Source organism: Triturus cristatus, chromosome 3_2, assembly GCF_964204655.1.
Source record: "Triturus cristatus chromosome 3_2, aTriCri1.1, whole genome shotgun sequence".
NCBI classification, from domain to species: domain Eukaryota; kingdom Metazoa; phylum Chordata; class Amphibia; order Caudata; family Salamandridae; genus Triturus; species Triturus cristatus.
Genome location: NC_140584.1, coordinates 188,491,684 through 188,516,359, shown reverse-complemented (window position 1 = coordinate 188,516,359; position 24,676 = coordinate 188,491,684).

Genomic DNA, 24,676 nt, shown 5'->3' with positions numbered 1-24,676 from the left:
CAGGCCAACAGGGCATTGAGAACAGAGCTTATTGTTCCATTATAGGGCTGGCACAATCAAGTATTTATTATGTTTTCCATTGGGTTACAATGACAATCTTGATATCTTGCTGTGCCATTGTGATGCGAATTCCGCCCAAACAATGTTGCATTTCACATTTTTTGGGGATTTTATGTTATGTATACTAGGCATTTTTTGATTCTCCTCATGAGAAAACAATGCATTAATAATATCAGAAAATCCTCAAATGTCCTTTTCCAACTAACGGACGATGATGTGATGATCCATGTAGGTACTTTTCTGAGAGCGGTCAGAGCTCGTGGCTCCACGAACACTGATTAGATTTGTTGTAATTATTGGAAGTACTGTTTTGAATGTAGTTGACTGGAAATTGAACTTTTAACAGTTTTATTGTGTTTTTTACTTATTTTATCGTATCGTAACTATTGTATTTGTCTTTTGTATTTTATGTATACCTCCAGAATTCAAATAAAGTTTTTTAATTGAATTGAAGAGGGAAGGTCAGTTGGGCAAACAGGAGTCATATGTCACTGGTCCACTGGAGGTATTTTAAAGAGGTAATTGCATCTTCTGTGTCAGGGCCATTGGGCCCAGGTTGAAATTCCACAGTGCCCGGCTTATTTTTATGGGCTGGCCTGATCTAGCAATTAGTACACTTACTTCATCAAAATATGAAATTCATATAATATGCCTGTGGAAAAATGTTGCTGAAGGAATTAATTTGTCACTTTTTCAAGAATAGGTTCTGGTGTGAAGACTTCCCAGAAATTCATGGTTCTTGAAAAACTTCACCGGCGTAAGAACCAGCGAGCATAAAAAAATAAATCACAAAAATGCAATGCGTCACACACGTTATTTCTGTTTCCACATTGCAGTTTAGGTACCTCCCCTGAAATCTCCTCCACTGGGCTCAAGTCTACTGTATTGGCAGCTCAAATCAGGACGTGAGGACTCCTGTTCTCAACTGGCACAGATACTCATGCAAACTCCCCACTTGGCAGCTCTCACATATTTCCCCTCTTCCATCCAGTAAATTCTATGGTCAGTCCTGCAAGTAGCAGATGTTAGGCCCAGCTTCCCAAACACATAATTATTCCAGGCAGATTTGATACAAGAGAAAAATTGCCTTGTTATTTAACCCTGAAATTATTATTAATGTGGACTTCTTAAACAGTGGTGGAATACCCCAGTGCTCCATTGAATCACAACAAGGTTTAGGGCCTAATTAGGGCCTTATTATGAGTTTGGTGGTGCAGAATCAGGACCGCCCCACTCCTCCACCAACAAACCTCTGTAGGAACCGCCTGCCAGATAAGGAGTTTTCTCCTGGTCTGGCAAGCAGTTCTTTGGTGTTTTCAGGGTGGTGACTATAAAATAGGCACTGCAATCGGAACTTCAAAGGCAGTACCTGCACGGCATGGACTGCTACAGTTCATGCTGTGCAGGCACTGGTGTGCATGCATACAGGGGGGGCTCATATTGTGCCCCCCTTTGTGCATCCACATGGCGTGAGACACCGTTTCCTTACTTGAACACAACTATAGCAACCAAGGAAAAGGGGCCTTTCCCACTGCTGCTAGGGCCTAGAGGAATTCTCATGAGGGAGTACACCCTCCTGTCTACAAAACACTATAACACAATAAGTACTCCTTCCGTAGTAGACCCTGATAAGGTACAGATGGGAAGTCCTACGATGAGGAGACCCACTAAGGAGTGGAGAAGGAAATGATTCCTTTTATTTTAATTACCCTCACACACCCTAGTGGTGTCATGCTTCATCATTGGGTCATTTCCTTCCCCACTCCTTAGTGGTTCTCTTCATCATAGAACTTCCCATCTGTACCTTATCAGGGTCTACTACGGAAGGACTACTTATTGTGTTATACTGTTTCCTTCCTGCCATGAAAAGTGTGGTGGTGAGGAAGCTTGTAATATGCTTGGAGGGCCCATAGCAGCCCCGCCAACCATATTGCAGCCTCAGGACCATCGCACAACTGCCAGGGAGCGGCGATTGCTGTGGTCCCAGGGTGGCCTGACCGCCTTAGTCATAATAGGGTGGTCAGGAGACAGTCACCATAAGTATGGTGGTCCATGGGTCACCAGACTCAGAATAAGGCCCTTCTGCTTATTTTATGGTTAATCTAGACCTTTACTATTCGATCTCTGGTGAATCTACATTTTTTTTTACTATACTCAAGTTGTTTTATTGTTTTTACAACTGGTAAGAACATAGCACAATGAAGTCGCAGTTTATAAAGCCTATCTTGTATCAGCAACGCAAAAGTGACATAAAGTGCAGCATTTCAGACACTGACCCAAAACACAAGGATATTTGGTTTCTATAGAAGCTAGTTCACATGTTTGCATTTTTCTGCTGAGGACTATGTAAACACACTGTACACGCTGTGTAACATTATTGTGTTGTGTACTGTGTTCACAATTTAGTCAGAAAATGACATATACCTTTAGCCATGGGTGTGAACTTGACCCCAGAAAGTGAACACAAATAAGCCTTTGTTCAGGAAGTAGGTCCACATGAAACTCAGACCAATGATGGAATTCAAGTCAGCCATTTTTCAGCGCAGAATTAACAGGTAAAGATAGTAAAGGTTGCCAAATATAAAGTTTGTCTGACCTTGTAGAAATGCATATAAAATGTAATCTTCAAAAATATAGTATTGCAACAACAAAAATATTTATTTTAAGAATGTTTCTAGGATAAAAAGTGTTCCACACTGTATTGTCACATGCAGGCTACTGTCTCTGCCAATCTGGTTAGAGCGCACTTTTCCATCAACTCTTCATGGGCATTCTTTAAAGTATGTATGTGTATATGCATGTCTGTGCAATTTGTATAATATGAACACAATGAAAAGTCAGTAGAGCGCCATACTGGTTATTGTACCTTTCTAGTAATGTGTTTGGAAAAGTGAAATTGAAGTGATCACAACTACCTTGAGGCCCTGTCACTGCAACTCTAACCAAGATGCTAGACTGCTTTTGCCCATTCTTGCTTGTCTGCCATGTTATTACTGATCTTCACTCATCATGCAGGTCACCAATTGTCAAGTGTTTTTGTTCCATTCACAACGTGAATGTAGATACCTCCAATCCACCATTAACAATGTTCCCTGTTTCTCAACAGGTCGATCCACCACTGCACCTGCACAGAGGTTGGAAACCGAAGAGAATTCCTCTCCACCCCAGGATGAAGCCCTCAGTGATGACAATGCTCCGAAAGAGGTGGATGTGGATGACGGTTCTGGCCCATCTGGTCAGCCTAGGCAGAAGCCAACATTGGGACTTACTGTGCCACTGTGCCCACAACAACAGCTTCCACCACAGCTGCAACAACACAGCAAACCACTGCCCCCCCCAACCTGTACATCTAGCACAGTCACTCCCATCCTGTGCCCCCAGTCCTGGATTTTGAGCTGGCTATCACCACCCCAGTCACAGAGGGACCAGAACCCAGTGGGAGGGTGCTGTTTGTTCCAAGGGCACAGGCCCATGGGGATAGGCATAGTGGGAGGGTAACTGTGTGCCCACAGATTGAGCCCACTAGGGACATCCACATCCAGGCTGCCATCACCCAAGTACTGGGAGTCTACCAGGACTCCCAAAGTGCCATGGGCCAGGTATTAAATGAAATCTGGGAAATCAAGGAGCTGCAGAAGGACACATACAAAGAGCTGGCCAGCACACACACGGAAGTGGCTGGCATCCACTTCAAGGAGGTCGGCATGAACACCAACATGGCCTTCCTGGTGGGGTGATATGGGACATCAACACCAAATCTGCATAGCTTTTCCACCTGCATCTACCCCTTCCTGTGTTCCAGGTACATCCAGGCAATCAATATCTGCTGCAGCCACAGAAAGGGGGCCCTGTCAGAGGAGGACATGCCTGCACACGTCCCTGTTTCAGAAGCTCTGTATCCCCCCACTCTCAGAAAGATGGGACATCGACCCAAAATTCCAGTAGCTCAGGATGGCAAGACACCCACAAGCGCCAGGAAGAAACCTTGCCCCTAATGTCATTTTGTGTGTCCTACACATTCCCTTTCTGGACTATTCCTGCCCACTTTGCCATATCTGATGGGAAGAGTATGTTGGATTTTGGACTTCTGATAATTTGGACTCTACTTCAATGGTTTCATCCACCCTGACTGGAGACTTCACTTTTTGTTTGCCTTATGTAGTTTTTAGTTAATTTCTTGATCTCATCCTTGTTTACCACCAGGTGAACTTTGCAATGTCAAAACTTGGGACTTATGGAAGCATGGATATGTTGCATGCAAACAATCTCTAACTCAGGAACTCTACCATGTCACAACAACACATATATACAAGTGTCTGGTCTGATAATTTCTTTATTCCATTGTCCAAATCATAGGCTGACATGATGTCAGAAACATAGCAAATAAGACATGATTTAGTTATTCTGTGTCAGTTATCACATAATCAGTTGCAGACTTTCAAAACATGGAAGGAGGGCATACATCTGACTGTATCCTACACAATAGGCAGCAATAAATTAGGTCTACATCATAAGCTGGAGCCATATTGCCTACCTCACAAAAGGAATCCTACATCTCACTCACTCACTCAAACAATCTTTATTTTGGCCGAACGCCATAAAAGAACATGTTTAAATTACATAAAACATTATAAAAGGATCTTAGATAAACGAATAACAACAAGTCAAGAGCAAACATACTTATATCAAGATAAAACCTTAAAATACATGTATATAAAGAACAGGCTTCAGGTAAGCATCATTCTCTGTCTTAACCTCCAAGGGCACATTAAATATCTTGAGACAGCGAAAACAATACACTGTTTGGTATCACTTCTAAGTATTCTGAATGCAATCTAATATTCTCTCAACCCCAGGTTGCGACAGAGTGGGAGTATCCACTTCCTATTGTAGCCATGATAGACTGAGCAAAATAAGATAAGATGTTCAGCCATCTCTACCTCTCCAGGACAAAATGGACAGGTTTTAGCAGTAAAAGCATGTCTTGCTAGTGTCTCTAAATGAAATATTATTAAACAAAGTCCAAGCCTAGGGGGGACTCAATCTCATCCAGAAATGGCTCAAATGACAATCAGATTTAAACTCAACAAAGTTGGCAGTGAGGGAGCCTTCCTTGATGCCAAAATGGACTTGCTTTGAGATTGATTCAACTTCTGTTGGTGTAGCCCAAAGATCACCCAGCCCAGTCTTTCTCAGGCGATCTCTGACTGACTTAAGCCAGGGGACCTTATTAGCTCCCTGGATTTCCATACCTCTTCTTGGGCCCTACAGATAATGGGGAGCTCAGGGACTGTCCATATTCTCTGCCAGTACAATAAGGGTTTTAAGGCTACCATATCATTAATGGGCCTTAGCCCAAAATCTAGCAACAATGGGTGTAGTGGAGTGCTTGTTGGTAGATTATTTAGGCTTCCCATAAGCCAATTTTCTACTTGTACAAATGACCCAACATCTGCTGTACCTCATAATTCAGCTCCATATATGGAGGTCTTATCTATCTCGAGGGCTGGAGTATTTGGGCAAAATGTGGATGCACGACAAAACCCTCAAAAAAGTCCCACAGTATTGTCCAAGTTTATTCTTGAACTTTTGGATGTGTGGTACCAATCAAATCAATCAGAGAGAGCAGCCATGGCTGCTGAAGTGTAGAGCAGTGGGGCAGCGGGGCCGGGTGACGGGGATATCGAGAGACGACCATGAGGGAAAATTAATTATTTATTAAATTTTCCTCCTGGTCGTCTCTCAAAATTCCCACTGCTCTTGCCTGCAGCGGCCGCGGCTGAGGGAGAAAAACACTCTAACCTGTTCCAAGCATTCCCCATTAGGAGCAGGAGAAGGACCGAATGATGAGCAGAGGTTAAATAACATATAAATGGTTTTACCCAAATAAATTTCCAGCCCACGCTGTTTGCAAAAAACCCCACAGTGGCCCAGATGCTTTTTGGCACCCATCGGTGTTCTGGAGGGCAGAGGGCATCATCAGAAAACAGGAAGGCTCGCTAAAAGTGGAACACCACCCTCACAACTTTCTCGATGATATACTAACCCATTGATGTAAAGAAGGAAGAGAGAGGGTTGGGGTCATCACACACCCCTGCCGCACTCCCTGATTTACGGGGAAGGGGTCTGCTAGCTCACCCTGTGGGCTGCACCTAACTTGTGCAAAATAATTTTAATGCAGCCTGATGATAATATTGAGAAGATAGGCAGGGACACCAAACTCCGCCAAAAATCTCCATAGGGATTCTTTAGGTACTATATCAAATGTTGATCGGAGGTCAACACAAATGACATAAAGACAACCTCCCTTCAGTAAAACATACTTCCAATATAGCAATTGGAGGCAATAGGCATGATCTATTGTACCTATGCCTTCTCTAAAGCCTGTTTGCAATGGAGACAGCAACAGCTAAATACAGTGCATATACAATGAGGAATAAGCCAATGTGAAGAGAGACTACCATAAATTGGGCCCAACACAACATTGTGTTGGATCACTTGAAGGCACACATATTACATTAGAACCAACACACCACAAGGAACAAGTCAAATGGAAGCCAGGTAACTTTCATCCTATCGCTGTGCAAACTGTCTTATTATCAGCTTTGAACACCCAAACTCTGTCACAGACATTCCCAGGAACAATCCACGTCCACTTCATTTGTCTGAACAGCATCATATATACCTGCAAATGTCACAACTCTGGAATGTCCAAATAAAGATGTCATGGTGAAGGTACCTGAAACAAACCAACAGAAAGAACAGCTAAGAAACCATGCATATGGCACACATCACATTGTCAACTCCTAGAGAACACAGTCCAAGACAACATTTACAGCTGAACAAAGCTATACTTACAATACAAACACCTTTACCCAGACATTTCTAGACCCATATATTCCTAGTATGCAGCATTAACATCCTCCTCGCAACATCACTACATCACACACCTTAATTATACCAATGAGAAGTAGATTCAGATGAGATCTTGACGCAAGTCAGCGCCTTCCTCTTCACCACTATCATCATCATCATTTAGCATTTCAGGTCCCTCACCTGGTGGCTCTTCATGGCCTGCATCCGCTATGATGCAAGGGATGTTCCGTCTCAGTGCAGTGTTGTGGAGTATGCAGCAGAGCACAGTGATTTTATACATTTTCCCTGGTGAATACAGGAGGGCTCTCCCAGTCTTGTCCAGACATCTGAATCTGGCTTTCAGGAGCACAAAAGGCCACTCCACTGGTCACCGTGTTCTTCCATAGGCCTCATTGAGGCAGACTTCCCCTAGCATAGTAGGATTCCTCAGCTGTGCCAACACTCATGGCCGGTTCTGATACGCTGAGTCTCCTAGATGAAAGATAGACAGAAGTGCAACAATGAGTTACACACTCTCCGATCATACTACTTGGCATCACCCAAACAAAGTTAGGACAGATCACACTTACCTAAAAGGCAGGCCCTCTCCGGTAGTAGTTGTGACATCAGCTGGGGTATGGTGCTGTTCCACACTGTGAAGACATCATGGGCAGAATACAGGGACCCGGGCACAGACGTTTGAAATGTACAAATGAGTCAAGCAGACAACTTGCACATTGATAGAATGATAGTGCTTCCTGTTGCGGTAAACTTGTTCCCTGGTATGCAATGGTATTGAGGCAATATGTGTGCCATCAATGGATCTAATCACACGTGGGATGTGACCAAAAGAATAGAAAGCCACCTTAACATTGGCTAAAAGCCCTCATGTCTGGGGAACTGGATGTAGCTGGCTACGTGTCTTAAAAGTGCTGCTAGCACCTCTTGGAGTGTCCGACTGAACATAGGTTGTGACATTCCACCTGAAATAGAGACAGTGAATTGAAATGAAGCCTGTGGCCAAAAAATGCAAAACAGACATGAATTTAACAAGTGGTGGGATTGATGTAGGAATATTAATATGAGGTAGGGAGGTCATGCTCCAACTGATTAAATAAATCCAGGAATGTTTGACGATTCAAACAGAACTTCTGGCTGACATGTTGCTCTTCCATGGTGTGTAGGTCTGGAAATGGGTGGTACACTTGAGCCTTGCATTTCCTCCCTCTCCCAGGGTACCTATGTGAAGAGCAACACAAAAATATAGATTGGTCAAAGTGTGCAGAGTAACATATGTGAAGAGTAAAGCAAAAGTCATGAGTCTGAAGAGTAATGCTTCTTGAAGCATGGAACATTTTACATCGCATTGTCAAACCACCAGTCATCCTGTAGTGCTAGAGGCACTCTTGTGGTCTGACACCCTCTGATGACCTTTGACTACCAATATTTTAATTGACTCTGGTGTGTTAATTTATCCTAGCCTGAATGTATGACGCCCTTCATATGGCTTGTTTCTCTTAAAGGTTTCTTTCTTATAATCTTGCAGTCTTTCAGTGGGAGCTGTCACAGAGTAGAACAGCCTTGCCAAGAACAGAACGTGTGGGATGTGAATTTGAAAGCATGAGAGAGAGAGAGGTGTGGAATGTACTTTTTGGTCTCAAAGTGCAGTGTTATGAGCAGTGGTGCACAAATGTGCACTATGTTGTACATTGAGTGATGAAATATGTGATGCTATAAGAAGTGGTGCACAAATGTGCATTGTGTTGTACATTGGTAGTATTATTAGGTTCTTACTATTGGCTTTGACATGGCCTAATGTCATCCTGAATTCTGACTCTGCCTGGCTTGAGCTTTATCTGTGCGCACAGCCACGCTTGCATGTTGTTTTGGTTAATCACGTTCAAGGATTGTTTTTGCGAGGGATTGTTTAATGTACCCTGGAAGGCTTTCATGAGCTTCGTCAAGATAAAGGCTGGAACATGCGAGAATGTAGAGGGGACATGGGAACTCCTTCCTGCCATGGAGTGTTTGCTTGGAAGCTGGCCAGGCCTAGTGAGATTCCTTTTGCGCGGGGAGGAAGACTCTCCAACATTCTAGTGTGTGTTTTGACATTATAAAGCTGAGGGTTGTTGACTTAGAAACCGGGATTTTGGAATCCGAATGGGGACGGACGTGTCTACTTCGGTACAGCGGAACCCTGGTTGCTGAGTGTGTGTTTGAATCTATTAAGTTACATTCCCATGAAACGTGGGATATGTCCCCTGGGCACTGATTCAAATATCTCAATGTGAGATCTTATCAAGTTCAATGAAGTTTCAGACTTTTGTAGTTATTTTCCTTTCGTGGTTTTTTTACTTTATTTTTCATCGGGGAATTAATCTTCATTTCCCATAATGCATCAATTTCATACCATGACTTTTCAATATCCCAATGCATTTCGCCTTGATCGGCCGTCATCTGGGAATATCTAGAATAAATCATAACGAGCGCTGCTCAGTATACAAGGTTCACGGAATTATAGGTGCCAAATTAAAACAGTGAATTAGAAAGTTGGTTGTGCTTCAGATTAGAATCAGTGTTTGTGTGATATCGCTGTTCGCGGTTTTATTAACAGTGCTCCGATACTGAATTGTTTAGCCATGCTTGGAGGTTGTGAAGCGCATTTAAAAGAGCGTGTGTGTAATATATTACAAGCGTGAACGGTAACGCGAATCGGTGCCATTATAAGAAAACGTTAGTTTTGTGGCTAGCGTGTGATTTTAACCATCAAAGAGCGCAACGATAAATTACGGGTGCAGTCGGTTTAAAGATGTAACTAAAGCGAAACAATATCGTGCTTAGTTAAGCACTTACTTGCGGAATCAGGTGTTTGTTAATTGGGTTCTCGATGCATTCTTGTGAAAGAGGTGTGGTGCCGCGGCCAGGGCGACTGACTCCGGAATCTGGGGATCACGGTTCGAGCCCTGGCGCCAGCGGCAGATTAGCCCAGCACCATGTGACTCTGAGCAATAGCTTGCTTAACCTTCCCGACGGCCCCCAGAGCCTAGAGACCCTTACGGGTGATTGTTCGCGCTTTACAAATGAGGATTATTATTAAAGCGTGAAAAAGCGGAAGTTGCTTCTGGCGTTTAGGCAGCCCTCCACCCATCCCAACCTTCCACCCCATCATACCCTTTCACCATTCAAGCTCCCTAATGTCATTCCTATCCCAAGCACACACACACCTAAGAAAGCACACACTTCATCAGATAAAAACACCACACACAAATGCAAGACATCCAAAAACTGAAAATATACATGCACTCAGCAGACACTCAACTCCCTCACCACCCCAACCACCCCCACTACCCCTACCACCCCCACCAACCCATCCTATCCCCAGGCACCACAACAACACATACAGCGATCTCCAAAGACACACCCATGCCCCTAGACACCACACCAATACCCCCAGACCCCTCCACAAGACCCAGCTTTCCCACAGACACCACACCAAGAGCCACAGACCCCTCCACAATACCCTGCATACACACAGACACCACAGCAAGCGCCACAGACCCCTGCACAACACCAAGCATACAAGCAGACACCACAGTGACAGGTACCTGCTATGCCCAATGGATGCCCCTTTGTGAGGAGGTTCCCTGGCAGTGTCAGCAAGGGAAGGTTTGGTGCCACAGTATTGTGCTGAGGCACATGGACACTGAATGGCCTGGCCATTGGACTCTGTTTATACCTTTGTTGTGACATACTGTCATTAAAATCTTTTCATAGTTTTGAAGACAATGGTCGTGCCATTACTTTTCAGACTATTTGATGTTAATGTAGAGTTAGTGGTGTGTGACTACAGTTGTGCTTGTTTCATCCCTGATCGCTGCTCCAGTTGTTGTGGTTAGTATGATGTGATCTTGGACCACCTCTCAGCAATCCCACTGTGTGGGGCCTACTGGAGGTACCTGATGGGGTAGTTGGCCCCCAAGGACTCTTAGCAGCAATGGGGTCTTCATACCCCAAGCAAGAGCGCACCAGGAGGTGCATTTACATAGTAGTAGAGAATGGGGGCGGGGTCTCCATCGAGTTGCTGATTTGTGTATTGATTTTTTGACTTAGGAGAGAGGGCTGTGTGGCCCCCTTCCCTTGGTGCTTTTGGGCCCCGGGAAACCCCTCTCCTGGGGTCTGACCCATTTTTAAATGGTATTTAAGTAAAAAGGGAACGGGACTGCGTGGCACCCCTCCCCAGGCCGATTTTGGCCTGGGAACCCCATGCTCCGGCCAATTTTTTGTTATTTTTCAAGGAAGGGTGGCTGAGCTGCCCCCCCCCCCACCCCCAGGTCATTTTTGGCCCCAGGGAACCCCAAACCCCGGGGCTTGGCCATTTCTTTTTCTTCCACAGCCCCCCTCACCAGGCCGATTTCGGCCCCGGGGACCCCATCCCCTGGGCTTCACCTCTCGTTGGGGACAACGGGAGGGAGCCTCAAGGCCCCCACGGTCCCTGCCGGCTCCCACCTCCTCCGGGAGCCGCATTACTTTTGGGTAGAGGGAGCTGCAAGCAAGCAGTGTTCACTACTGAAAAGCAATTCTGCTCCGCTTCATGGAAGCAAGAGCATTTTCCTTGCTCTCGCTTCCATGAAGCGGACCAGAATTTGCTATGGCATGGTGGGAGCTCATTTACAGCCCCCTCCAACAATACTAAAGCCCCTGGGAGGTGGCAGTCCCTGGGACTGTGTGGGTGGGCAGGAGCCCACCACACCTAATTAGTAAATAGCTCGAGGGAGGTGGCAGTCCCTGTGGCCGCATTTAACATAAATAGCCCTGAAGAGGTGGGATTCCCCGGGGCTGCATGAGGAGCAGGAGTTCCCCCATGCATTTATTTTTTTCAAAAAGCCCCAGGGAGGTGGTGGTCCCCGGGCCGCGGGGGGCCCGCATGGCTCCCCCGCTCTTACTAAACGTAGCCCCAGGGAGGTGGTGGTCCTTGGGGCTGCATGGGCCCAGCGGGCCCCCGCATATCTAATTACAATTGCCCCTGGGACCTGGCCCACCCGGTGGCTTAAAAGTAACAAAGCATGGGAGACCGTGCTTAATTTTTTATTGTTTTCAGCAAGATTCGCGGACCCTACGTGACTCCCATCGGAAATTTTTTAAAAAATACTATGGGACCCCCTGATTAGGCCCAGGGTGTCAGGGTGTTTCTACTTTGCCACCTTTCCTTGTTCCCTATCATTTTTTTACCTTTTATTTTGTGACTCGGTTTAAGATGGCTGCCAACACTTCCTGGTTTGAAGTGTTGGCAGCCAATCAGATTGCTGGCTCCGGATATATGGATATCTAAGAAATGTTTTAATTTCTCAGGAACTACTCCATGGATTTACACCATTTAACAAAATGAGTGCTTTCTGAACCAAGAGCTCCCTTTTTGTCAGATTTGGTGTAATTCCTTCAGCAGTTCGAGCTGTAGCTGTGTCTAAAGTTTCCGACGGAAATGAACATGGAGAAAATGCTTTTTGGGACCCCCCTTTTTCTCAGCCGCCGCTTGATGAATTACCCTGAAACTTTCAACACAGGAGCTGACCTGACCACCCCATTAGTTTTAAAGATTTTGCGAAGATTCGCCAAAGGGCGCCAAAATTATTGGCAAAAGAAAAAACACTTTTTGACTAGATACAAGGTCCTAACTATAACTACCTACTGGCGACCACCACAAGGTAATATATATATTATATTATATATATATATTGTGGATGAGCTGTGTCTAACTTAGGTAGCTGCTGCAGGCTTGAACTACAGATCCATAGTTTACTCAGGAAGAGGTGATTGGGCACTGGAAATGCCTGTTGGTAGAGGTGGAGTGGAGAACTCAACTCTAAGGCGGCGAACATCAACATGGTGTTCTGCTGCCGTTTTTGAAAAGAGCTGTGGCATGGGGGACCAGAAATGAGACACCTGGACCACAAATCATATATAATCATTGTTTCAACAAAGCAAGTGAAATTGAAAGGAACTGATATCTTAATGTGCATGCTGAGAAGGGGTAGCATCCTCTCCTTCAGAGTTTAGCACCAGAGAGGGATAGCAGAAGAAGGCAGGCACGTGTTTGGGGGTGTTCTTTCTCAACAGAAGAGCATGGTGCAGTCTTACAAGCTACATCAACATCCCTGCACACAAGAAAGGGAGAATGAGCGATTGAGAAGTACGTTAAACTTTGGCATCAAGGTGAGCATGTGTTCAACATGTGTACCACAAATTTGAAAGTGCTGCTCACATTCCTGAAACATCAACACAAGGTTGTTTCTGCTTTAGAGTACCACCCTCTCCAGTCTCAAGTTTACTGCAGTAAAGTCTGAAATATTAATACCGTAATATAATACAATGTACCACAAGTAAAATGGGCTATGGCTTTTATTCAACGACATTAATATTTTAGACGATGCTATGGAATGAATAAAAGGGTGCATCTTTTAGTCAAAGGGTTCACTGTAAAAAGCACTGCTTTGAAATGATAGAAGGGGTGCACATACATTACATAAAAGTTCAAATCTGTCTTAAAATGAAGAAATGTTGTGAATCTTTCACTCCACCAGTTATCTGTTACTTCCTCTACCATTTTCCAGAGTATCCAGATCTCTCTCGTCTGATACGTCGACGCTAGATGGTTTGCTTTTAACAAGTTCCCCCTTTATTTTGCGGCACAGTACTCTGCTTTGTCTATTACTAGTTGTCCTGGTGTTCTGGGAATAGTGTGTCGGTGTTATGTGTGTATGTAGCATGTGGCATCATATTTTACAGTACACAAGACTCAATGTTGCCCTTTTCCTTCTGATTCGTTGTACTCATCTCCAATGCAACAGAATTCTGAAAAAAAATTAAAGCGCACTTCAATATTTTTGTTTGTTCATGGCTAAGATGCTGTAAGCCGACCCTTCTTTAGGTCTTGCCTAGGCAGCACTTGCCCTGTCTCTTTGAGACATGCTGTATTCAGGTTATGGACATAAATCTCCGCGAACTTTCCGCCCATCTTTTTAATTGGCTCTTGTCCCTGTCCTTTGTAAATGGTGGCTTATCATTGTTCAATAGGTTTAGTAGTCCCTCCCTAGTACCGCCTTTTCTCTTCATGTAACCTCCCTTGAGGACACCCCTTGTTACATGTGTTGTTACTCCGTAGGGTTTAATTACAGCCTCAGAGCACTATTTTCTTAAATGGGTGTGTCCTGTCTGCTTTTGCAGGCAGTACATGCTCTCCCGTAACATTTTTAAATTTTTTTTATTTAACCAGCGTGGCAAGCCTTAGTACTTATAATGATGGCAAAGCTTTTCTTTTGTTTGTTACTTGCGATCATGTGTTTTGAAAACATGCAAGCTGTGTGTAAACATACACATGATGCTTACCAGAAGCACGGCTGGCAATGGTTACTTTACAAATGCTTTTCAAGGATCAGGAAGTACATTTCATCACACGACGCACAAGGAACACAAATGCTTTGACCCTCTCACTAGCAAATTTTGTCACATTTTTCGATCACATCTCATGTCTATATGAGACCATAAATTTCCCTTCATCAGCGCCGTACAGAGTACAACCTAATTCAGAATTAATATAATATTTATTTTGCCACATTTAAATGAAATCCCATTTCATCAGTGCCACACACAGCGCAAATGAATACGGAAAGCTACTAATTGTTCATTTTGACATAGCTATTTGAATGTATTAGTGGTACTGTCTTGCATGCAATAACTATACGATCATTAGAAAGGATCACGTTGGTAAAATTGGAGGTGGTATTGCACTCATTTTTAAAAATGCTTACACTTGTAAATGGGAGGACCTACCCTTTAAAGGTTGTGAAGGCAGTTCTTTTAAACTTTTGCTTACCTCTCAATTCACTTTCTCCGGGATCCTGGTCTATTGACCTCCGGGACCGGCAGGTTCATGGACATCAACGCTCGCTGAACTTATTGCCCCTATGTTGTTGGAAGCTACTAATTTCACTATTTTAGGAGATCTTAACATTCATTGTAATGATTCCACATGCACTAACAGCACCAATCTGATTGCTGACCTGGCAGCCATGAATGTTCTTCTTTGTAACTCAGGTCCACCCCATAAAGCAGGATACCTATTACAACCCAGTTTTTCCAATTTAGCTAATATCTCATGCCAGGCAGCCTCACCTATACTCTGGTCAGATCATTTTGTGGTTGGTTTTAAGGTGATACCTGGGATGTTGTGTGATAACTCCTTTACTTCTTCTATCAAAACAGGGTTTAGAAATTGGAAGAAGTAAGATGTTGATCTATTTAATCAACATTTTAGGAATAACATTCCTGACATTACTTCAACCAATATAGCAGATGCTGACACTATTCAAACCTGGCATATGACATCAATTGATGCATGTCTTCCTATGTCTAACAAAAAAATGAACAATCATCACCCTCCTGCCCCTTGGTTTTCTGAAAAACTAAAAGTAGTAAAAACCAAATGTAAAGCCTTGGAAAGACGGTGGAGGAAGGACTATGCGCCTGAATCAAGACAAACTTATAAATTGGCAAAAAAAGATTATCATGCCCTGTGTAACACGGCTTGTGCTGAACATGCAAATAACATCATTTTATTGGCACATAACAGTCCTAAAGTCCTATTTAAAGTAGTGAAAGAGCTGTCAGGCGCAACCTGCCAACCAGTGCCACCTGAGTTAAATGAAGCGCAATGTGAAGATCTGGCAGAGTTCTTTATTGATAAAATAGAAAAAATGTATACAGAATTCAATACTAAGAGAACTGATGTGGAATTGCAATTAAAGATCAATGCCTCTACATCGGGCGGTACCTTCCAATAACGCAGGACACTATTGCAAGACCTGGTAAGACGCTTGAAAACTGGCTGCCTCTGGACACTCTTCTTTCGCCGCATCCAAACTAGCCTTAAATCTGGCTCTCCCAAGGACCCTCTCCCCATTCCCATTCTTCAAAACTTGGAATTCCACTACTCAATGTCATCATGGAACTGCTTAATGCCTCGCTACGTGAAGCAATAGTACCAGCGTCTTGGAAACATGCCATGGTTCTCCCCCTGCTAAAAAAAGTGAATGCTGATCCGGCGGAACCATCGAACTTCCGGCCGATCTCTTTACTCTCAGCATTTTCTAAAATATTAGAAAAACATATCAATCAACAGCTGACGCAGTTTGTGGACTCCCAAAAACAAATCCTGCACACATCTCAATCAGGATTTAGAGCTGGCTTCTCTACAGAATCCACGCTCTTGGGAGTCACAGAAACTCTTTGCCAACGTATTGATATGGGAGAAACTGTGACACTCATACTGCTTGACTTGAGTGCTGCTTTCAACACTGTATCACACACTGCCCTTCTAAGAGTTTTAAATTCTCGGGGCATTGTCGGATCAGCACTCAAGTGGCTTTCAAGCTTTTTGTCTGGAAGGACTTGTCAGGTTTTTTCCCCAACCGCAAGCTCTAAGGCCCATGCTTCCCCGTATGGAGTGCCACAGGGATCTATCCTAAGCCCTTTAGTTTTTAATATCTATGTTAGCCCCCTGGCTACAATAGCTGAACAAGCTGGGCTAACCATATATTCTTATGCGGATGACACCCAGTTTATCTTCTCCTTGTCTACCAAGGAGGCATCCAATGTGTCTTCTCTCCAGGTAGGGCTTCAAAAGATAGCTAGCTGGATGCTTGCCAATATGTTGAAATTAAAAGGGGAAAAACTGAAGTTCTAATCCTTGGCGGGAATAAAGCTCTCTGGGGTCCCCAACATTGGCCTGCTCAAATGAGTGATCTCCCCCAACCATCACAATCAGTCCGTAATCTAGGCATAATCATAGATGACAAACTATCTATGAGGCAGCAGCTGTTACAATTTTAAGATGGCTCAAAAAAATACTTTGGATGCTGCTAAATTCTACGCAAAAAAAATCAGCCATCAAGGCCTTGATCATATCCAGACTGGACTATGGCAATGTCCTGTATCTAGGAGCCTATAAGGAGGTGATTCGGAAGCTGCAAGTTGTCGAAAATTCTGCGGCCAGACCACTGTGCCAGTTACCTAGAAAGGCCTCTACCTCAGGTTCTCTCCGCGATCTTCATTGGCTTAGGATGGAAAATCGCACTAAATTTAAAGCCCTATGCTATATCCATAAGATTAAATCGGGTGCAGTGCCACAGTATCTCAGTGTCTTGGTTCACCCTTACCTCCCTACGCGTCTTCTTTGTTCCTCTAATCAGGCGAGGTTTCAAGTCCCCCTTATCGAACGAGTACATATGGGAGGTCGGTCTTTTGCTTGCTTAGCTCCTTCATTGTGGAATTCACGCCCCTTACAACTTCGTTATGAAACTATATTTCGCAAAGATCTAAATACGTGGGTATTTAACCAATAGGGCTTCTCTTTCTTCTTGCGTGGGTCAGATGGCGCCAGGAAACCTCCGGGTAGCTGTGCGCCTTAGAAATTTAATAATAATAATAATAATTATAATAATAATATTAAATATGTGTAGGGTGGGTTTATCATATCTTCTTTACAATGACCTCATTCAACATTTCCTTCGAACTAACGACTGCAGTTCTCCCAAACACCTACAGAGGGCCGCCCTCTGCATTACGTTATCAACCCTGTCCTCCAGGTTTTGGCTACAAAACTGTGCCCTGTTAAAACAGCTGTGATGTTTCCTTGCCCACTCTAAGGGAGGAAGCCTTCCCCATCCCTGCTTTATCATGCCCAGTCACAAGCAGCAAAGCAACAATGTTTTTTACTTTTTGTTTTTGTTTACTGTGGAAAAAACATTGTAATTTTCACTGCCAACAGCTCTAACTTTAACAAATTCGAGACCTATTGCATTGGAAATGCAATAGGTCTCGCAATTGCTGGAGTTATTTGCATTATATATGCCAATGTATTTTTACCTTGCCATTAGTAAGTCCCTATTATAGTACAGTGCATGTGTCCAGGGCCTGTAAATCAAATGCCACTAGTGGGCCCCTAAGGTCCTAGGTAGCCCCATGGGCAGGGTGCAGTGGCTTTCAAAGGTAGGACATGTACTTTTGAATTTTACATGTCCTGGTAGTGAACAACTGCTGAATCTGTTTATCACTACAGCAAGGCCTATATCTCCCGTAGGTTAGCATTGGAGCTGCCTTGTAACATATTACAAGTGTATCTGCCAATTGGGAGCTGATAGAAAATTTGATTTTGGTGTCTCTGGACTCACAATTTAAAAACACATCTTTACTGAAGCTGGTTTTAAAAGTGCAGGTCTAAAACTGCTACTTTTAGAAAGTTGGCATTTTCTTACTTTAACCATTCTGTGCCTCTGCCTGTCCCTAGAATACACATCTGGGTTGGATGACAGTTGGGCTTTGTGAATTCCCTTTAGAAAGTCACACACAAAGGGAGTTGAGGTGTTCCTGCACATCCTGATGGCCCATCACCAGTCTGATGAGTCTTCCTTCCTGAGCTAGAGTGGTGGAATGAGTTGACCTGAATAGGTCTGTGCCTGTCCCCACACAAAGAGCTGTACACCTCCCTGTAGTGTGTCTGGAGCGAGGATCAGGGAAGGAAGGGTCTTGTGCAGTACAAAGACCTTTCATTGTAGTATCCCTGCTTCAAAGGCTAAAATGGGAATAAGTACTGGAACTCTGACACCATATACTCAGAACACTTCTGGACTGAGGACATTCTGCCAAGGAGGAGTTGTTGTGCTGCCAGAAGGAACTGTCACTTTGCTGTGTTGGCCTGCTGCTTCTGTCTTGGCAGTGAGAGGACTGGACATTGCTCTATGCCTTCTTCGTCCTAAGGTTCTCCAAGGGCTTGAGTTGAGCTTGCCTCCTGTTGGAAGTCTCAGAGCCATCAGACTTCATCTGCAGCACCTGGGCATTTCCGCTGAGAGCCCTACTCTTTGAGTGCCTCTTCGGAAATGGTACCACACTTTGACTGTGGGAGCCGGCCTCGTGGCATGGTCCTGTTCCCCCTCGCTAAACCGCACGAGGTCCCATGCACCTCGGGGCTCCTCCATTTTGGATTATACGTCTCTCCACGTGACCACCTGCGTGACCCCGCTTCACCCGGCCTCTGTCCCAGCGAGGCCCGACATCGAGGCGCCAACCCCTGGCCCGGGGGATACCACGTGAACCCTTCCCACTCCCGGCGGAGGGCAGTATCGATGGGACCCCCAACCGTCCTTCCACACCTAGGTGCGATCGCCCCACAGCTCTCTGGGGCCTGGCGCCTCTCCTGCTGGGCGTCTGGCTGCTCCCTACCCGGCCTCTCCGCCCCCTCCGGGCGCAAGGGTCCGGACATCAAAGGGCTCCAGTCCTATATCTGGGGCGACCCAACAACAGGACAACAGTTGTATCCTGCAGTCAAGAGCCCTGCTGATCGGATCGCGGCTGACCCTATGGAAGAAGACTCATCCTGAACCCACACTCTGAGCACTGCTGACGACGTCGCGGCTCCACCGTGCTTAAAGACCTTCACGAACCTTTGGGGCCCTGCTGACGCTGTCGCGGCCCGACCTTGTTGAACCTTACCATCAGAGCCCAGCTGACCTCATCGCGGCTCGACCGAAGCAGACCTACCACCGGAGCCCTGCTGACTGTGTCGCGGCTCGACCCAAGCGGAACTACCACCCGAGCCCTGCAGACGCCGTCGCGGCTCCCCACGTCCGAGCCGCTCTGAGACCAGCACACAAGGTCTGGCGCAGAGCCCTCCCGTACCTCGTTGGTACTAAGACTGTCCCGCTACCCTATCCCTCTAACAGACATTGAGACTCTTACTGGATCCCTCGATCCCACTGTAAATATTGAATGTACTACTGCTGATAAAGAACCAAGTCAAGCAACTGATATTGAGTCCTGTGTGGTGGTGTTACTGGGCCTAGTACGATCATAGGAGAAAGACCTCCCCGAAGGGGGCTTCTCAGCGGCGCTCGGCTATAACTTTGCGGTAGGAAGGTGCCCCGGAATAGTCTCCCCGACTCCCCGGTGGTCCTCCCTCCAACATTTGGTGGCCAGCGACGGGATCCGAGCCAGATGCAATCGTACAGGCAAGTAACGCACCCACTACCTAACCAGACGGGAAAAGAAAAGGGAACCATGGACGGCCAAGAGGCAACCGTGGCCGCAACCCTCCAGCCGGAAAGGTTGGAAGAATACACCCACAAAGAACTGAAACAATTCTGCAAGGACAAAGGGATCCCAACCACAGGATTGGGCACCAAGGAAGAAATGCAGAAAGCCCTGAAAGCCTGGGCAGAACCCGAGACCACTCCACCCCGAGCCGAAGGGACCTCGGCCCGGGACGGAAACCTGCCGACCCCAACACTGACAGATGGGGGGCGAACCGTCCCAGAAACCAGCCTTTCCCACGAAGAAATGCGAGAACGGGAGAGGGTCCGGACACACGAAATGGACCTCGCCCGACTCCGGCTGGACGGTGAACTCCTACTGGCGGAGAAGAAAATAGCCTTGGAGCAACTACGGCTGCAAGAGGAAATCGAGGAAAAGAAACGGCATCGGGAACTAGATGAGAGACGGCTAACCCTCGAGCACGAGAGGAGCCTCAAGGAACTTGAACTAAAATCTAAAACGGGGGAGACCAGCACCCCCGGAGCCCGGGACGCTCTGCCACTGACCGAGCCAAAGGTTCACATCCCCAAGGATGTCATCAAGGAGTACTATAAAAATGACGACATCCAGCAATGGTTCCGAGCGTACGAAGTAGCCATGACCTCCCATCGGGTACCCCGGAAGGATTGGGGTGCCGGCCTATGGGGGAGGTTCCTCAGCGAGGGCCGGGATACCCTGCTGCAACTCCCCGACGCGGTGATGACATCATACGACCACATGAAAGAAGCCCTACTCACACGCTACGGACTAGCAGCCGAGATGTACCGGCAGCGCTTCCGGGACTGCAAGAAGCTCCCCGGTACCACATGGGTCGAATACGTGGACTTCTTCAGCCGAGCCTTTGAAGGATGGATAAAAGGGAGCAAGGTCACCTCATACCATGAACTGTTCGACCTCATTGTCTGGGAGCACCTCGCCAACAACTGCTTTGTTGAACTAAGGCAACACCTCCTGGACAGTAAACTCACCGAGCCCCGGAAGCTCGCCGCCGAAGCAGACCGATGGGTCAACACCCGGGTCCCCCGGAACCCCGTGGGGGACTATCAACGGAGTACCACGGGACCTCCCCGCCAGCGAGGCGGAGGAGGGGGGTCCCACCGCAGTCGAGAATTCCCGGCCGGGCCGCCCAGAAGCCCGCCACGAGGCCAAGCCACCAACCACACGTCCCCGACCCTGGGCCGAAGGGGGACCCCTATCGCACGGCCTGGACCACGACCGACAGTGACCTGCTTCGGCTGCCAGCAGACCGGCCACTATGCGAGCGACCCGGCCTGCCCCGTGAACTGACGGAACGGGACCGCTGGGCCCCCTCCCCGGCAAATAGCCGCCGCAGCCCTGGGGGAGGGAGAAGACGAGGAGGAAAACCACGACGGCGGGTCCCCCGAGTGGGAACCAGCTGCCATGTCACTTGTATGCCTGGGCTCCCGAGAAATGGTGCCCCGAGCTGCCATCCCAAGCAACACCCAGAAGTACCAACAGTGGGTCACCATCAATGGACGACGGGCCGAGGCCCTCCGGGACACTGGGGCCAGTGTGACCGCTGTCCGCTGCCACCTGGTGACGCCCGAACAAATCCTGCCGCATGTCCTATGCCCTGTCCGGACCGCGGACAACACCGAGAGCATGTGCCGGATGGCCAGGATCCCCTTCGAGTGGGGAGGAGTGTCCGGCACCCTAAAAGTAACTGTCCGCGACGACGCCCCAGTGGACTGCCTCCTGGGGAATGACCTAGAGAGCTCCCCATGGGCCCAGGTGGAACGCCGAGAGCATCTGGGGATGCTAGGACTGCCCGAGTGGGCCTGCGCCACCACCCGGTTCATGACCGCCCAACCAGCCGCTGCCACGGCCCCCGACAAGCCGACGGGCCCCGAACTATCCCCCTCCTCCAGCACGGAGGAACCTGACGAGGAGGCCGGGCCATCCGAACTTTCTCCCGACGAGGCCGCCTCCCTCAGCGAGATCCCCGAGCTGGCCCAGTGGCGCCACGACGGGGGCCCCACCCGCGAACAATTCCAGCAAGAGCAGAAGGCCTGCCCATCCCTCGAGGGGGCCCGACAGCAAGCGGCCGCCCAGGCTGCGGGGGACCCCACGGGAACCCACTGGGTCTATTGGGATAATGACTTATTGTATAGCGAGCAGAAAGTCGCCGAACTAGGGGCTGGCCGGGTGTTGGTGGTCCCCCTCCGATTTCGAGAGTTCCTCCTGAACCTGGCACATGACGTTCCCCTCGCCGGACACCTCGGGCGGGACAAAACTTACAGCCGCCTAGTGACCCATTTCTATTGGCCCTGAATGAGAAGAGACGTGGACCATCACTGCCGGTCCTGCCCGACCTGCCAAGCTAGCGGGAAGACTGGGGGTCGAGTGAAAGCCCCCCTACAACCATTTCCAACCGTCAACACCCCGTTCGAACGAGTGGAGATCAACATCGTGGGGCCCCTCGACCCCCGAACCGCCCTGGGACACCGCTTCATCCTGGTACTGGTCGACCACGCCACCCGATACCCCGAGGCCATCCCACTCCGCACCGTGACAGCTCCAGTGGTGGATCGGGCCCTGATGGGCATCTTCTCCAGGGTGGGATTCCCCCGAGAAGTGGTGAGCGACAGGGGTACGAACTTTATTCCAAAGTACATGAGATCCCTCTGGCAACAATGTAGGGTCACCTATAAATTCACCACCCCTTACCACCCCCAGGGGAACGGACTGGTCGAGCGGTTCAACAGAACCCTGAAGGGGATGATCAAGGGCCTGGAAGAGCCCCTGAGGAGGAGATGGGATGTCCTGCTGCCCTGCCTCCTGTTTGCCTATCGGGAGGTACCACAGAAATCCCTGGGCTTCAGCCCCTTCGAACTCTTGTATGGGCACCCCGTCCGAGGGCCCCTCAGCCTGGTCAAGGAGGGCTGGGAGGCGCAAGTCCAAGATGCCCCTCCCGACATCTACCGGTACCTCCTGACCCTGCGGAACCAGACTCGGAAGTTCCGGGCCCTGGCAGAAGCCAACCTCGAAGCCAGCCAAGAAGACATGAAACGCTGGTATGACGAAAATGCCTCAACCATCGAGTTCGAGCCGGGCCAGCAAGTCTGGGTCATGTCACCCGTGGACCCCTGCACCCTGCAGGACAAGTGGACCGGGCCCTTCAAGGTAGTTGAGAGGAAGAGCCCCGTCACGTACCTGGTCGACATGGAGTCCCCGAGGAACCCCCTCCGGGTCCTGCACGCCAACCGGCTCAAGCCCCACTTTGCCCGAACTGAACTAAGCCTGCTGCTGGCTACGGACGATGGGGGCGAAAGTGACTCCGAGCCCCTACCAGACCTCCTGGGGTCCTCGGGCCAAGACGGCTCCTTGGAGGGCGTCCGCCTCTCCGCCACCCTGACACCAGAACAGCGCCATGACTGCCAGAAGCTGCTGCAACCCTTCGCTGCCCTCTTCTCTCTCACGCCCGGGGTGACCCCTGGTGCGTCCACGACGTGGATACTGGGGACAGCCCCCCTGTGCGACACCGCGCTTACAGAGTACCTGACCGAGTCCGAGCCTGCATACAGACCGAGGTCGCCAAGATGCTCGCCCTCGGAGTCATCGAGCCATCCGACAGCCCGTGGGCCAGCCCGGTAGTCTTGGTGCCGAAGGCCGCCGCCCCCGGCACTGCCCCGGAACTCAGATTTTGTGTCGACTACCGGGGCCTGAACGCAGTCACCAAGACCGATGCCTACCCCTTGCCACGAGCAGACGAGCTAATCGATCGCTTAGGGGCCGCCCGCTACCTAAGCACCTTTGATCTCACCGCTGGGTACTGGCGGATCAAGCTCACTCCCGGCGCCCAGGAACGATCCGCCTTTTCCACCCCCGATGGGCACTACCACTTTCGGGTAATGCCCTTCGGTATGAAGAATACCCCAGCGACCTTTCAGAGGCTAGTGAACAAGGTCCTGGCCGGACTAGAAGCCTTCAGTGCGGCCTACCTCGATGACATTGCAGTCTTCAGCGACCACTGGGCCGTGCACCTAGGACACCTCGGGGAAGTCCTGGCGGCTCTCCAAAGAGCCGGGCTCACCATTAAGGCCAGTAAATGCCAGATCGGTCAAGGATCTGTGACCTATCTGGGCCACCAGGTGGGGAGTGGCCAGGTGGCGCCCCTCCAGTTAAAGGTCGACGCCATCCAGGCGTGGGAGTCCCCCGCAACCCAAACCGCTGTCCGGGCCTTCCTAGGCCTCACAGGCTACTACCGACGATTCATCAAGGATTATGGCAGCATTGTGGGCCCCCTTACGGAGCTCACTTCCAAGAAACAGCCCAAGGCGGTGCACTGGACGCCCCGCTGTCAGACCGCTTTTGAGGCCCTCAAGGCGGCCATGTTCGCTGCCCCTGTGCTACAGGCCCCTGACTACAGCAAGGAATTTGTAGTCCAGACCGATGCCTCGGAGTACGGGGTCGGGCGGTCCTCTCCCAGATGGACGCCAAGGGCCTCGACCGACCTGTGGCCTTTATCAGCCGCCGACTGCTGCCGCGAGAACAGAGGTGGAGCACCATCGAGCGGGAGGCCTTCGCCGTGGTATGGGCTCTCAAGAAGCTCAGGCCCTACCTTTTCGGCACCCACTTCTGGGTCCAAACTGACCACCGG